At 37.9% G+C, this 15,543-nt stretch overlaps 1 long non-coding RNA gene across 7 annotated transcripts; it reads right to left on the bottom strand.

Annotated features, from left to right (window-relative positions):
- Positions 1 to 11,982: 11,982 nt before the first annotated feature.
- Positions 11,983 to 14,481, bottom strand: LOC124163525. 7 transcript variants are annotated; one of them, XR_006865791.1, is made up of 3 exons: positions 12,948 to 13,208; positions 12,744 to 12,866; positions 11,983 to 12,023 (listed from the first exon to the last, which is right to left on the bottom strand). It is a non-coding gene; the product is annotated as an uncharacterized LOC124163525 (long non-coding RNA). The 7 variants fall into 7 exon arrangements; XR_006865787.1 differs by lacking the exon at positions 11,983 to 12,023 and adding an exon at positions 12,038 to 12,082; XR_006865785.1 differs by lacking the exon at positions 11,983 to 12,023 and adding an exon at positions 12,041 to 12,085.
- Between the last annotated feature and the right edge of the window lie 1,062 nt (positions 14,482 to 15,543).

Raw genomic sequence — 15,543 nt, 5'->3', positions numbered from 1 at the left:
AAATTTTAGTGAATTGTATACAAGTTGTTTTTTGCATTGAAAATTTTTATTTCAGTTTAACTTAGGACTCAAAAACAAGGAGAGGTGATAGGATTAGAATAGCATAAATTTTAAGGTTTGTTAAAGGCTAATTTTTTAATATCGCTATGTCTACCCAAAACCATTAATTACTAAAGTAAAAGAAATTGTTCCATTGAAATAACTATTTTATTGACAGATTTTACTTTTTCCCGGCGCCAACACAGTGAAGCTCTTTCACCACGTGCTTACTTCGACTTACTTCACCTTCAACAACTGTTACTATGAACAGAAGGACGGCGTGGCCATGGGATCCCCACTTTCTCCGGCCATTGCCAATTTCTTCATGGAAGATTTTGAGGAGCATAAGCTCAACTCGGCTCCCCTCCGGCCTAAATACTTTTATCGCTACGTGGACGATACCTTTGTCATCTGGCCACATGGGGTTGACACCCTGAAGCCTTTTTTGGACCACATGAACAGCCGACATCCGAGCATCCAATTCACCATGGAATCGGAGAAAGAAGGAAGATTGCCATTCCTTGACATATTGGTGCAAAGGAAAGAAGATGGGAGTTTGAGCCATAAGGTTTATAGAAAGTCGACTCACACCGACTTATACTTAAACGCAAGAAGTCACCACCATCCAGCACAACGATCAGCGGTTCTTTCATCTTTATTACATAGAGCCAAAGTCATTTCCGACCAACAAAGCCTTCCTGCAGAACTCGGGCATCTGAAGAAGACATTCCGTGGAAATGGTTAGAGCTCGAGAGAAATCTCCATGGCCCTGAAAAGGGCCTTTGAAGGAAAAAGGAAGACACATGAAGAAGAGCGGAAACCGGTGGCCAACGCATACCTGCCGTACGTCTCTACGGTATCCGGCAAGATTTCGCGCATTCTTCATAAACACAACATACGGACAGTGCATCTGCCTCACAAAAAACTAAGACAAGTCGTAGTCCGTGCCAAAGACCCTGCAGGACTGAAATTGCCTGGTGTCTACAGCATACCATGCGAGTGTGGTGAGGAGTATATCGGTGAAACGGGAAGAACGATCGAGACCCTAATCAAAGAGCATTAGCGTCATCTCTGGCTGTGCCAACCATCGAAATCGGCGGTAGCGGAGCACGCCATCAATCTCGACCACGCGATTCGCTGGGAAAACACCAAAATGCTCTGCCACTCCAGCGGCTACTGGGATCGCCTCACCAAGGAGGCAATTGAAATACGACTCTCCAATAAAAACTTCAACAGAGATGAGGGTTTCAACTTAAGTAAGGCATGGAACCCGATTTTGAAAGTGGCGGGAAAAGCGCACTCTTTCTCCGCCAATCAGAACGACCCAACATAACGACCGAGGATATATAAACCTGGCACTTTCCTACTGGCATCATCGGCCCTGATGACGATAGAAAAGGATTCTATTGAAACCTCACCCGGATGGAAACCCAAGAAGAATTCACCGCTATTTTATTGACAATTTAGTTGGTTTAAGTACCATCAAAATTGCATAATTATATGTGTTGTGTTACTAATTGGAGTGAATATGTCCGAAGAAATGGAAAACCAAATGCTAATTAAAGATGAAAAGAAAAATATCTACGAAGCCGGCTTTTCGATTGACTCAGGGAATCATCAATGGGGATGAGAATAGTTATTGAACCATAGAGGGCTCAAACATTGATAGCCTAGGTTTATTGGTTGTCTTTGGGAATCATGAACAAGGAGGAAGAAAAGGAGGCTAGGGCTAGTCCGTTGATGTCTTAGCCATTGCTTGGCCGGTGCTCTTCCCCAATGATAATTGCCTCAGTCAATCTAAAATTCTGTTCCAGAGATATTTTTCTTTCCCACTTAAATTAACAGTTGGATTTCCTTTTCTTCGGACACAATCATATTCAGTTTTTTTCCACTGTGCAGACATCTACATGTCTATTTAATCTAAGATTACACAAAGTAATTCCACACTCATAATTTTGCTGCGACATGGACTGAACGCTTAAGAATTTTGCTTGGATGTCACTCAGCTGTTGACAATGGTCATGATGAGCGCATGACCACGAAGCTCCACCACTCCATAGACAGGGTAAGGTACGTTGGAGGCAGCTGGTCCTTGATCCTCTCCGTTGATGAAGTAATGCAGGCTGCCTGTGTTGCTTCTCATCACTCCAAATCGGGTCCCTTCCTGAATATAAACAGACATGAATAAATTACACATGAACAAGGATGAGGTATGTAAATGATGTCATTTTTGTTAAGAAAGTTGACTGTTGAAAACTGGTCAAAGTCACTAAACATTATGGCGACTAAAGTGAAAGGACAGGTGAAAAAATCATTAAGTACGGCAAAAGCATTCGTAAAATCACTGAAGAGAATTATTTTTAAACCGAGAATTAAAAGAGGTGCTCTTTTTAAATTCGTTTTCTTTTTTCCGTGGTGCCATACTCTTCCACAGTTACCAATTAATTACCATCAATTTTATCATTTGGATCGAAAAACCTTAATTCCTCATGATTTCTTATTTGTTATTTTGATTTAAACTAATAATGCAAAGCGGGTACGCTCTATAATCCATGTACATATATAGGTAGCTTTGGTCTATGTATTATTGTTTGTATTTGCTCTATAATCCCTTATTGTTTGTATAGCTTAATTCCAGCTCTGATCTGACCCTCTCCCTCAATCACCTCATCAACAACACTCTCTTGCTCCTTCTCTTCTCTGCTCCATTCCACATTCACCCACAAATACCTCCTGTGCTTTTCCTCATTGTCTATCCTAAGTGCTGCGCTCCAATTCAGACCTTTCATTACCCAAATTGGATATGAGGTTTCCACGGTCTATCTCCACACTAGTAAAAACTTTCAGGCGTTCCTCAGCATGGTGTTGTCCAAAAGCAACTATGGTTTCTTCAGCCATCCTGCTGGTGTCTTTAAGTCAGAAGTAGTATCTCCTTACTAGCATGCTAGCACTTCCTGTACCATTACATATGACGGATGGCTGGATAAACAGTCGTCGCCCTTAGGCCATTACTAATGCTTTCATTACCCATTTCTATACACCTTGACTCAAAAGATATTTCCTACTTCTTCCCTAAGCCTTCCTTGCAAAAGCTTTGATAAACTTACCCTATTACTACCTTAAATAGCTATTCTGTTTTATAAAATTAGGCGAAAACAACTATGGTGACAAAGAAAGGAAAACTCAGCTGTTGATGAGAAATATGTATCTCATAATAAATTGATGAGAACAGTAAACCATGCTAATGGAGGCTGCATTTTCCGGGTTTCACCGCGTCGTGGTTGCGTTGGTGACAACAGTTTCTCCTGCATTCTTCAGGAAAACCACTTCGACCTGAAGATGCCTGAAGACGACCAGCAGGCATCTTCAGGTCAAAGTGGTTTTCCTGAAGAATGCAGGAGAAACTGTTGTCACCAACGCAACTACGACGTGGTGAAACCCAGAAAATGCAGCCTACATTACCAGCGCACGGCGGAAGCCTTCACACCAAAACCATGCTAATATTGGTATTGGGTGTGCCATCAGAAAAAATTTTCATCCAAACCTCACTAGGCAACTGGTAACCAAGTAAGGGTAAAAGAACTATGGTAACCAAGAAACATAAATTTAAGAATTGTCATGTACTCTAGTGCATTTAGGGATATTTGCTTAGAAAACGTGTCACTAATGCAGTGCATACCTTGAGGATTAAATATTTTACACGAAACACAATGGTACTTTTTTCAACTATTTTTTACTACTCCTATTTAAATGATTTTTTTCATGATTAAATGAGTGTCGAGCACATAATTATTTGATTGTACTCAAGCACTCGGACATGAAACATTTTTTTAATTTTAATGCTTTTTAAATCGGAATAAAAATATAATAAATTTTAAAATATTCCAAAATTTGATATGTGAAGTTCCACCATTTCATATTTTCAATGTTCTCATTTTTTTACAAAAAGGAATAATTTAAACAAGTTTGAAAATGGGTTTTTGTGCATATCTTTGTAATAACTGTGAGCAGGGACTAAATAATTTGCCCGGCTCGGCACCTCACCAAGACCTGTTGCATATTGGACCAAGAATCTTTAAAATATCTCTTGGGGGTTGATTCACCATACTTATTATTCCATTCCCCTTTTGTTTAAGTATGAATACAGTAGACTCTCGTTATTACGAAGTTCGCAGGACCGAAAACCAGACGTTCGTAATAACGAAGTTTGTATTTACGTTTTTGTTAGGAATCGTTAAAAAACACAGTATTTTATGTACGCGATTAAATTACGCGCAAATATATGAAAACAAAAATATTCGTTTCAGTTTCGCAATAGAAAAATGCGGCATGACGCAATCGAGGGTTGATAACTTCCTGAATGCAGTAGGTCCTCGATATACGAACTAGATGCGTTCCGAGACCTTGTTCGTAAGTTGATACACCTAGAGTTGGAAAGGTCTAGATTGGGGTAGGGGCAAGGTTGCCAGGTAAGAAAGCGAAACGCCGACGTCACTGGTAAACAAAAGGGTTCCGTGAAGAAAGGAACCAGAAGAGACGACGAGCGTTAAGAACCCAAAGGAAGAATTACTGTTTATAGGTGATTCGAAGAAAGGACTTGTTTTGGTATTTCAGGCTTATTTCGGTGCTCCATATGCATGTGAAAACGTTGTATGACTAGGCGAGGGTGTGAGGTGCGTTTGGGGGACAGCGATTGACCGCAAACGTCTTCCATGTCATCCGAAAACTCTCGCCGGCCGCACTGTATGCAAGGCATCGGGGACTACGGATATCCTGCAGAATGCAACACTGAATCACGATTGTGCGCTAACTTACGATTCTGACGAACTGATCTAGCTGGGTGTGCGACGCATCCGGAGCCGAAAAAAAGTCGCTCTCCACGGTAAGGAAGGACGGACGAAACGCTGAACAGTTCCTGAATGCAAAACGGATTCAATGATAGTTTTTTGATTTATGCCCGAAGTCCGAGTTCCTCCACGCCACGCATCGGCCAAACGAAAGGCGCCAATTTCGAAATTTGAAATTTTGGAATGATCGTATCTCTGAAAGTTCGTAAATCGAATGTGCGTAGGAAGGGAACTACCTGAACGCCCAATTTGCGAGCGGTTATGGGTGAGTAATCATGACTCCACGAGAATGAAGCTTGTTATATGATGTTGCCTGCATACTGCAGATAGATAGCCATGCAATTGTACTCTTGCCAATCGGTGAAATAAATTATTATTATTATTATTAGAACCATAATTGATGCTCTTGGGCACAATACACGAGGAAAACTTAAACGTGGCGCAATTATTAAAACTTAGCGTAGCGTACATCCACCTAAATGCCGTTGCTTACCCGTGGAACTTTGTAATGAATTTCATTTTTTAACTGCAGGGACCGGGACTGAGGTTCGTAATTTCGTAAAAACGGTACAAAATATAATAGATTGGATAGGCCTTTTCGTCGGGACCAAAGATTTGATTCGTAATAACGTTGTTCGAATTGACGTGAGTCTACTGTATCAATGCAGTTGTAGTTTTCCGCCATTTTATGCTCCGAAATAGACCGCTAATACTTCAAACGTTCGAGGCTACTATATAATATTACAATGCTATTGTAAATATTTTAAATACGTACTGCGAAACTACTGAATGGAATTCCGTAGCTCTCCATCGTTTTCTTCCCATTTTGGAACATTGCTCCGTCATAAAGCGCCCAAGATTGGTTTCTGCAAAGTTGAAGAATATCTCCAGGCAATGAGATGCTTAATTTCATAATAGCCATGCATCCGACAGCTCTCCGGAAATGGAAAGGTTGGGACATTCATTTATGGTACTTTCCAACATAAAGACTAAGGAGCCGTAAATATTACATTACCCTTCTTATCACTCACACAATGTCCCCAGACGGCACAGGAAGTTTTCGTACCTAAATACGAGGGTGGACAATCAAGATACAAAAATCGCGCTTAGGAAGTTACTTAGAAGGTTTTGTTTCTTTATTTCCTTTAATGACGAAAAAAGATGCAAGAGGACTGGCAAATTCATATGCATCGATAAAATTGTATCTCATCGATAAAACTGTATTCGGTCTGGGACTATTTTCTTTCGCGGGTGGTGCCATCTGGTGCCATCGTGCCCTATCCTCCTAGAAAGATCACATGCCTTCACAAGCCGTTGGAGATCGCGTCGTTTACGTCACGTCTCACTACATTTCAGGGATTTTTGTGGTTAAGTTAGTGAAGAATAGAGTGTCTGGTAATGTGGAAGTTTCCCTTATTCTTTAATTTCATTCACTGGGCTTCAGAAACGTGTTTGTGAGATATTTTTGTTAGAAATGCCTTTCGTGTGTGTATTGTCGGGATGTAATGGAAACTCCGGGACATATGGTTCAAGTTTTTAGCTCTCCAAAAGATCCTGAGTTGAAGAAGAAGTGCATTTGGGCGATAAGAAGAAAACATTTCACCCCTACGAAAAACTGTGAGGTATGTACTCTTTCTCGCTGTAATTATTTGGATGTAATTTTAAGTCAGAAGTGGCTATTCAGTACTAAAAATGGTGATTCAAAATATTGTAGCAGCAATTCTTTTGAAAATTCTTGCATTTTAGTTGTCTTTTTTGTATTAATTCATTCGGTAAACGTGTGGTTAAAGGAGAAACTAGGAATAAGCTGCCAAGTTTATAGGATCGAATATTGCTTCTTAGCTTGCCCTATGGTGTATTACACGTCGGCTTTCATCATTTCAAATTATCTTATGCTATAGTTTAAAACAATAAAAATATCAGGCATACAAATATTTACTATATTTACGAGCCTAGTAATTTGATTTCTCATGCAGAAATACCAAAAATTGGAAATGATTTGACCTAATAAGTTACATGGTATTTTATTATTTATTAATTTTAGGTGTGTGAGCTTCACATTGCACCATTGTGATATCAGAAAGTAATCTGTGGCCTTGGACGAGAAGACGAGGAGAAAATTCTTGCTGAATGGAAGGTGCCCAGATTGGAGGAAGGTACCATTGCTTCACTGTTACCTGTCGCCAAGAAGACAGACATTGTGGCAGAAGTGACATATTTGTGGATGTGGATTTGATTTGTGCAAGTTGGTGCAGTGATAGTGGACGTTCATCGGAGAAAGTATTGACGATAGTTTGTATGTATCGACCAGTCCTCTTTTAAATAATTTTCTATTCGAAAGAGAATAAGAGTAATTGTTTCGCTAAATTAGATGTGGGATAGAAGAGAAAATTGGAAATATTATTGTGGTTGACAATAGAAAATACATAATATATGTATTGTATTTCTGTGGGTTTTTTCTTTCCTGCCTCTTTAAAATTTCTTGCGGTGGTGACTTCATGCAAAGTAAGTATAAAATCGGAGGTGTGATCTAAGAGATAACATGTTTTATTTTACAAGTGTTTATGCTGGTGATTTGGCAGGACTTTCATATTTTTAATAGGTTGATACATTTACTGCAGTTACCTAGGGACTTTTACTCATACCAAATAATTTTTCAAATACTTTAGCGCCTGATATGGGTAAGTTTTAGTAGCTGAGACTGAACTATACGTTAATTTTTGCTTGCATTTTGATGAATTCGATCATACTAATAGCAGATGTGTCAGCAATCCTGTTTCATCGGCAATTTTTATTTAAAAATCTTATTTCGTCAGGCTTTAGGGTAAGCTTTTTAATGCTCGTGGGCTATGTGATGTCTTATTTAGTGTCAAAATTAATAAGAATTTACTCTCATTAACATCTCAAGGTTTCCAAGTAAGTACGAGCCACTTAACAATGCTGGATGCTGGTAGTGCGTGAATTAGCCGTGAGAATCTCATTTTTCGCAGAGTTATTTAAGTGGCCGAGTAAGTTTTGTAAGTTCTCAATGGGTAAATAATACTATATCATGAATTCTAATTACCATGAAAAACTCACAACCGACAAAAACTTTGTCGGTCGTGAGTCTTTCATGGTAATTAGAATTCATGATATGGTGTTATTTACCTATTGAGAACTTACAATTCATTCGTATCAAGGTTCTCGCTACGGTCGGTAGTTATCGATTGTGTTGCGTTCGATACATTTTTCGATCGTGCGAGTTACGATATAACTAATTTCGACCTAATCGATTGAGATTAGCCTGAGTGCCGTGTTCCTGCGCGCTATGTATCCAATCGTACGTGCTTAGTAGCGGACATTCACATGCTGCGTACGCGCTTCGTCGACAGGCCGCGAATGGTATGTATCCATTGACGAAAAGCGACGGAGCGGCACAGTATCCCCTTAGTCAATGGGTACTATGTACATACGAATTAGATACGGAGGGTTCTGTGCCGTCTGGGTCGTTAATATGCCGAAAGTTAGATGCAAATCTTGGCAATTCTGTTGTCAATCCAATTCCCAGCGAATGGGCGAATTTTGAATGCTTCTTCTCCAGCCTTACTTCCAGGACTTCATTACTTCTCATTGCTCGGTGTGTTAGTGCCAACATGTTGCCATCCTTGTCCACACTGCATCGGTTTAAAAAATTCGTCATTGAATTCGAAATGAAGAATTATTGTCAGAGATAAATACTCTGGACAGGTATTGAGGAAAAAAAGGGGAGGGTATTACCGGAATCGAATGTAATATAGTAAGGGAAAGGAAGAAATGGGTGCAATGCATGTTCAAATATATACATGGCGATAATGAAACTGCGTACTTGCCCCGGTTTTCATTGTTGGTTTGTATTTCTCGTATTATTAAACAAGGCTGCGGTGGTCAAGTGGAGTTAACGAGCTGCTGTTATGGTGATGATTGTTTGATCGAGTCCACGTAGCGGAAAACTTTGTTCGTAATTTTTTCAGATTATACACTCGTAATGATTCATATTAAACATAGGAATAGCGCAAGGGTTGTCTTATCCTTTTTTAATGGCGACATTTTAAGGGCTAGGTATCCGTAAAAGAGGGTTAGCTGATGATAAATGGTGGATAAAAACCCGGCGTTGGCGTTAACGAACAGTTCATAAACTGGAGCCAGGTGTCAACAATTTTGTTTTATTACTAGAAACTTATGATTCTGCTAAGATAAATGTTGGTTTTAATTGTTGGATAAATTCGTACACAATAATCTCTATCCTCATTTTTTTCTGCTGTCCTTTAAGATGGCCTATCAATGTCCTTTGCAACAATGGCCTTATCACGGCTACCTTAATCTCAATTATTTATTAAATACGTGTCAAATAAAATAAAGTTTTTGTGGTTAATTTCAATCCGCTAACTATGACTGATATAAAACAACTTCATTCCAAACAGAATTTAATTAGCTCCAGATTTCTCACATATATGGGAATAAATTTTAAAAGTCCATAAAGCTGTGGGATTTCAATTTAAAATCGAAATATTTTTTTTATTCACAGGGTCAATGATTTTAGTAGCCATATCTCCTTTTATATTATATTAATGTTATGAGTGTCCAAAGGACTAAATCACGTCGGAGGCAACAATGGATATCAAGTACCCATCATTCGTTGCCATGGTTAAGGTGTTCAAGGCTCTGGCGCTGACCAACAATGGCACTCCCATGGAGAGCACTGCTCGGTTAGGCCCAAGGCCCGGACTGTACAGTCCGGGCCTTGAGGCCGCCAGACCACTGCAGCCATGTGTAATATGAAATACGAGAAATACAAACAAACAGTGGCCGTTTTCCAATCCACGTAGTATGCACTCATTCCCTTGATCCCTTTCTCCCTTGCACCCTGTTCCCTTACTCAAGGTCGGTAAAAGCCAGGTCGTGTCACGCACTTGACCAATGTAATCCGCCATCTTGATTCTCAAGCGCGGCGGGAATTCAAATTTTACGTGCATTTAAATGGGAGACATAGGTAAAAGGGAACACGGTTATCTCACAACGTAATCGATGCAGGGACATGAAATTTTTTTTATAAATAGTTAATAAAATGGAAATTTATGATACGTCTGTATTTTGAGTCTATGGTCCCAGGTTCGACTCTAGAAAAATTGTCAAATCACGGGAAAAATAAATTTCGCACTGCAGCGCTCTGGATGCATGAGTTGTAAGGCACCATGTCTTGCTTCCTTATTTAGGAAGTCAGGTACATGAAATTTTCCATGGTCATAGATGATTATAATATACTTGCGAACACGGGCAGTTTTGACACTGAAGACCTCGGTTCGACTCTAGAAAAATTGTCAAATCACGGGAAAAATAAATTTCGCACTGCAGCGCTCTGGATGCATGGGTTGTAAGGCACCATGTCTTTCTTCCTTATTTAGGAAGTCTGGTACATGAAATTTTCCATGGTCATAGATGATTATAATATACTTGCGAACACGGGCAGTTTTTGACACTGAAGACCTCGGTTCGACTCTAGAAAAATTGTCAACTCACGGGAAAAATAAATTTCGCACTGCAGCGCTCTGGATGCATGGGTTGTAAGGCACCATGTCTTGCTTCCTTATTTAGGAAGTCTGGTACATGAAATTTTCCATGGTCATAGATGATTATAATATACTTGCGAACACGGGCAGTTTTTGACACTGAAGACCTCGGTTCGACTCTAGAAAAATTGTCAACTCACGGGAAAAATAAATTTCGCACTGCAGCGCTCTGGATGCATGGGTTGTAAGGCACCATGTCTTGCTTCCTTATTTAGGAAGTCTGGTACATGAAATTTTCCATGGTCATAGATAATTATAATATACTTGCGAACACGGGTAGTTTTTGACACTGAAGACCTCGGTTCGACTCAAGAAAAATTGTCAACCCACGCGACAAAAATTTTCTTACTTCAGCGCTCCGGGTGCATAGGTACAAGGAACCATGTTTTATTCCTTTATTTATGAAATTAGATTCATGAAATCTCCCAAGGTCATAGGAAATTATAGTATACTTGATAACATGGGCGGTTTTTAGTCTGACGACCTCGGTTCGACTCTGGAAAAATTTACAAGCCAAGCGAAAAAAACATTCGTTCTACAGCGCTCCGTGTGTATAGGTACAAGGAACCATGTCTCACTTCCTTAATTAGGAAGTCCGGTGCATGGAATTTTCCACGATCATAGTTAATTACATTATACTAGGTAATAAGGGCGGTTTTCGACCCTGAAGATCTCGGTTCAACTCTGAAAAAATCCCCAACCCACACAACAAAAATTGTCTTCAGCGATCCGGGTGAATAGGTACAAGGAACCATGTTTCATTCCTTCATTTATGAAGTTAGATTCATGAAATCTCCCAAGGTTTTAGGAAATTATAGCATACCTGATAATACTTTTATTATTTTATTAAATAAAAATTAAATTATTAAAATTATATTATGTGGCGGTATTTTAGTCTGAGGACCTTGGTTCGACTCTCGAAAAATGCCCAAACCAAGCAATAGGATGACTGATCTAAGAGGGTTGTGAATTTATTAACATTGCTACTCCAAATCATGTATGTAATACTAGAACCATCTGCTTACCAATTTTCTAAGAATCATGACAAATAATCTGACTGCAACTGCATTTAATTCAGCACAGAGCAAATGCATTCCAAATTACACCCAGACCATTAACAATTAAAATACTTATTGAGATGAATTGCTGGATAGAAATAAAAAAAGCTGGCACATCGTAATCACATCCTTATATTATAATAAAATTCACTACAATCTCCACAGTTCAGTAAATCACATAACTATTTACAATTACAGTCATATAAAGTAATGTTTGATCATTAAAACAGAAAGTCATGGGCAATAGAATATTTTTCCAGAATAAATAAAATATAATTTTGTTGAAATAGTAGTACAATTTGATCAAACTAATTTCAAAACAGATGCACATAATTTAAGGCTTTTAAAACATCCATTTAAAGGTGCACTGCCATAATGTCTAGACTTTAAGGAATGATGATTTTGCTAATGCTGGCAAATGTAGCAGTAAGGTCCACACAACAGGTATCACCCTCAGGATTACAAATCCAGCCTGCCACTTAATGCATAGTATCCTGTCCCGGATTAAGAAGAACAGTTTTTCAAATAGTTCATGATTATCCACTGCACCAGGCTGCTAGAAAACATAACATATAAATACCATGAGACAAAGTAAACCGAAGAGTTAACAATGTAATTAATTGAACAAACCATTCAATTTGAGATGCACAAGTATGTTCATGGGAAATCAACATTCAAAAGGAAAAAGTTATGTTCATCCAAGTTATCATTATAGGTCAGTGTATAGAATACCCAACAACACTTAAACCATGATCCCGAAAAAATCAGAACTATGTAATTGTGTTTGTAGTTCATAGAATAATATCTTAAAATAAATGGATTGTACTAAACATCAATTCCATACTTAAAATCATCAACTTCTAAATATACTGATATTCCTCCTGATGTAAGATCCTAATAAAATCCTTGCAAACCTGAAATACAATTAAAAAGACCATCGGAAACAGTACATATTACATAATTTCCAAGGATTGCAGATTGCAGTAGTCTCACACATTATCCAAATATGTAAAATAAAGTTGAAATGCCATTCACCATTACCATATGCCTGCAAAATGACAAGTTCACAGCAATGCATAAGGCCTCATATACTCCAATAGCATATACCAGCATTGCATTATAATTTGCATTGCATTATATACTTGCATTATAACAGCTTTGCCCTGATTTTATCTAACTTAAGAGACAGATTAGAGACAGCTTATCAAACTTACTTCACCAACGTTACCAAAGATAATCAGACTTCACCATCCCCACAGGTCAAAAATACTAAGATTTTCCTAAAGCAATGTCCCTGATGGGTATCTCATTTGCTCCACCATTGAAGACAGATCAACCTAGAAGAAAGAAAATAATTATAAGGACATCCTTGGATACATTTCGAAAAGGCAAGACAAATGAAAAATGCTCCTACTTACTCATGCTTGCCAATCATTCATCTTCATAGACTGTTTCCACAATGTTCCGAATGAGACTCACTTGCTCCCATAGTTAACACAGATGTTATTCCATTCTTCAAATCATTTAACAACTCTCATGGCTAACATGTTCACCATTCACCAAACCATAGATGACAAAGGAACCTAGGAAAGTGATAACATGTCCATATGATAATAATAAACTCTCATTGAATGCTTATTAATTGTCTAAAGTTGAGGCCTATGTTAATTAGTTAGAAATTGTAAATATTGCCAATCCCAATAATGAATGTAATACTAGAATAATCCGCATGCAAATATTCCAAGAATCACAGCAAATAATCTGACACAGTGATGTCAGTGTGCACTCAGGTGAGCCTTTAGGTACATTAAAGATTTTACAAATAACTGCAATAAATGAATATACATCAGAACATTAATTAGAATAGGATGGATTCCAAACTCAATCACTGATTTTAAGTCAGCAAATGCTGCACGGAGCAAATGCATTCCAAATTGAGCAATTAGACTCAGACAATTAACAATGACAAGACAATCATGGATGTAAATAACTGAAGCATAAAGCCTGTTAAATTGTAGGAAGTAGTTTTACAAATCCAGTAGAATACCTCGCTCATGTGTTAATTTTAATGGATATATTATGGGTTGAAATGCACTATAGATACAGGGTGGGGTACAGACATAATGGGTATTAAATGAAACGAAATAATTAATACCGAGCTAAATGCAGGAGATAACCCCGAAAGGAAAGATATGGTGCATCTCAATATGCAGTCAAACTATACTAATAATGTTGCATTGATGGAGAGAGAAATAAATCATCCAGGCTCATCATAATCACATTCTTATATTATAATTCACTACAATCTCCACGGTTAAGTTAATCACAAAACTGTATCTATATTCACTAAAGTCATATGAGTGTGCACTGATCATTAAGAGGGATAGTTATAATATGCATATTATCATCCTGGAATAAGAATAACTGTTCTTCAAGTAGTTCATCAATAACCATTGCACCAGGCTGCTAGAAAACACAACATATAAAAACCATTATAAAAAGTATACCAAATGCCAGCAATTCCATACTTAAAGTCATCAACTTCTTAAAATAAACTGATATTCTCCCTGATGTAAGATCCAAATAAAATCCTTGTACACCTGAAATAGAATTACAAAGACTATTTGAAACAATACATGCTACATAACTTTCACAGGTTGTAAAATCTCACATATTAACCAAACATGAGAATAAAGTTAACATGTCATTCAGCATTTGCCAGCTATATGAAAGGCTGTTCATAGCAATATATAAGGTATCATATTCTCAAATAACACAAGCTAGCTCATGCCATTACTAAATACTACCCAGTTCCCAAACTAATCCTACAAAAATATTTTGTAGCCTATAAAAGGGTGGGAAAAATGTGCACATTAACATTATTGAAACAAGTTCTAATTCTCTTACATGACTTACCATTTTTTTAATAAATAATCCTCATGAGGCAACCAACTTCTTCCTTAAATTCTCCTGCCATCATTCCATAATTCAACTGATTTCACCATCTCTCATGAATACCGTGTTAATGCCTCAACTGACCATAGATCATAATTCAACCTAGAAGAATGATAATAATGATATGAACACCATTGGGAATATGTTGCAACGGAACACAAGATGAAAAAATGCACCTACTTACACATGTGTGGTTATGAGACAGCTTCATAAACTTTTCCGACAATGTTCCCCATAAGACTCTCACTTGCTTCCTTAATTTCTCTATCTACATTCTACAATTCAAATGATTTTACCAGCTCTCATAAGTAACATGTTCACACTTCACCTGACCATGGATCATATATCAACCTAGAAGAATTATTAGAATTAAAAGAACAACCATGGAAATATGTAGCAAGGGAAGGACTGGATGAAAAAATACATCTACTTACACCTTTATGGTTGTGGAACAGCATCTATGACTTCTTTCAATAATGTTCCCCCAGGAAACTGTCACATTGTCCTTAAATTATCCAGCAAAATTCTACAATTCCAATGATTTTACCAGCTCTCATGAGTAATATGTACACGCTTCAACTGACCATAGACCATTCAACCTAGAAGGATGGCAATAATGATAAAAACAACCTTGGTAATATGTTATAAATTTATAACAATATTTTGCGATTGCAAGGGAGGACAATGGAAAAAAACATCTACTTACACCTGTGTACTTATGAAACAGCTTCCAAGACTTAGGCAGTATTCCTCATAAGACGGTCACTTGCTTCCTTAATTTATCCAGCAGTCATTCCACAGTTCAAATGCTTTCATGAGTACATTTTTATTTTGTTGCTGCTTCACCTGACTAGCTCATCATAGTTCAACCTGAAAAAATGGCAGAAATAATAGGAACAACCTTGGAAATAGTTTGCATAGGAAGGACAGGTAATGCCTGCGAAAAGCAATGCTCATCACAATAATATCAGATTATAAATTGTATGTGGTCATTTTCATTAGGCTTCACCGTATTGATTCACATCCTACAGTGGGTAATCTATTAACACATTTAATGAT

The sequence above is a fragment of the Ischnura elegans genome, chromosome 8, assembly GCF_921293095.1.
Source record: "Ischnura elegans chromosome 8, ioIscEleg1.1, whole genome shotgun sequence".
NCBI lineage: Eukaryota > Metazoa > Arthropoda > Insecta > Odonata > Coenagrionidae > Ischnura > Ischnura elegans.
The sequence above is the reverse complement of the archived record's forward strand: the minus strand, read 5'-3'. Positions and strand labels throughout refer to the sequence as shown.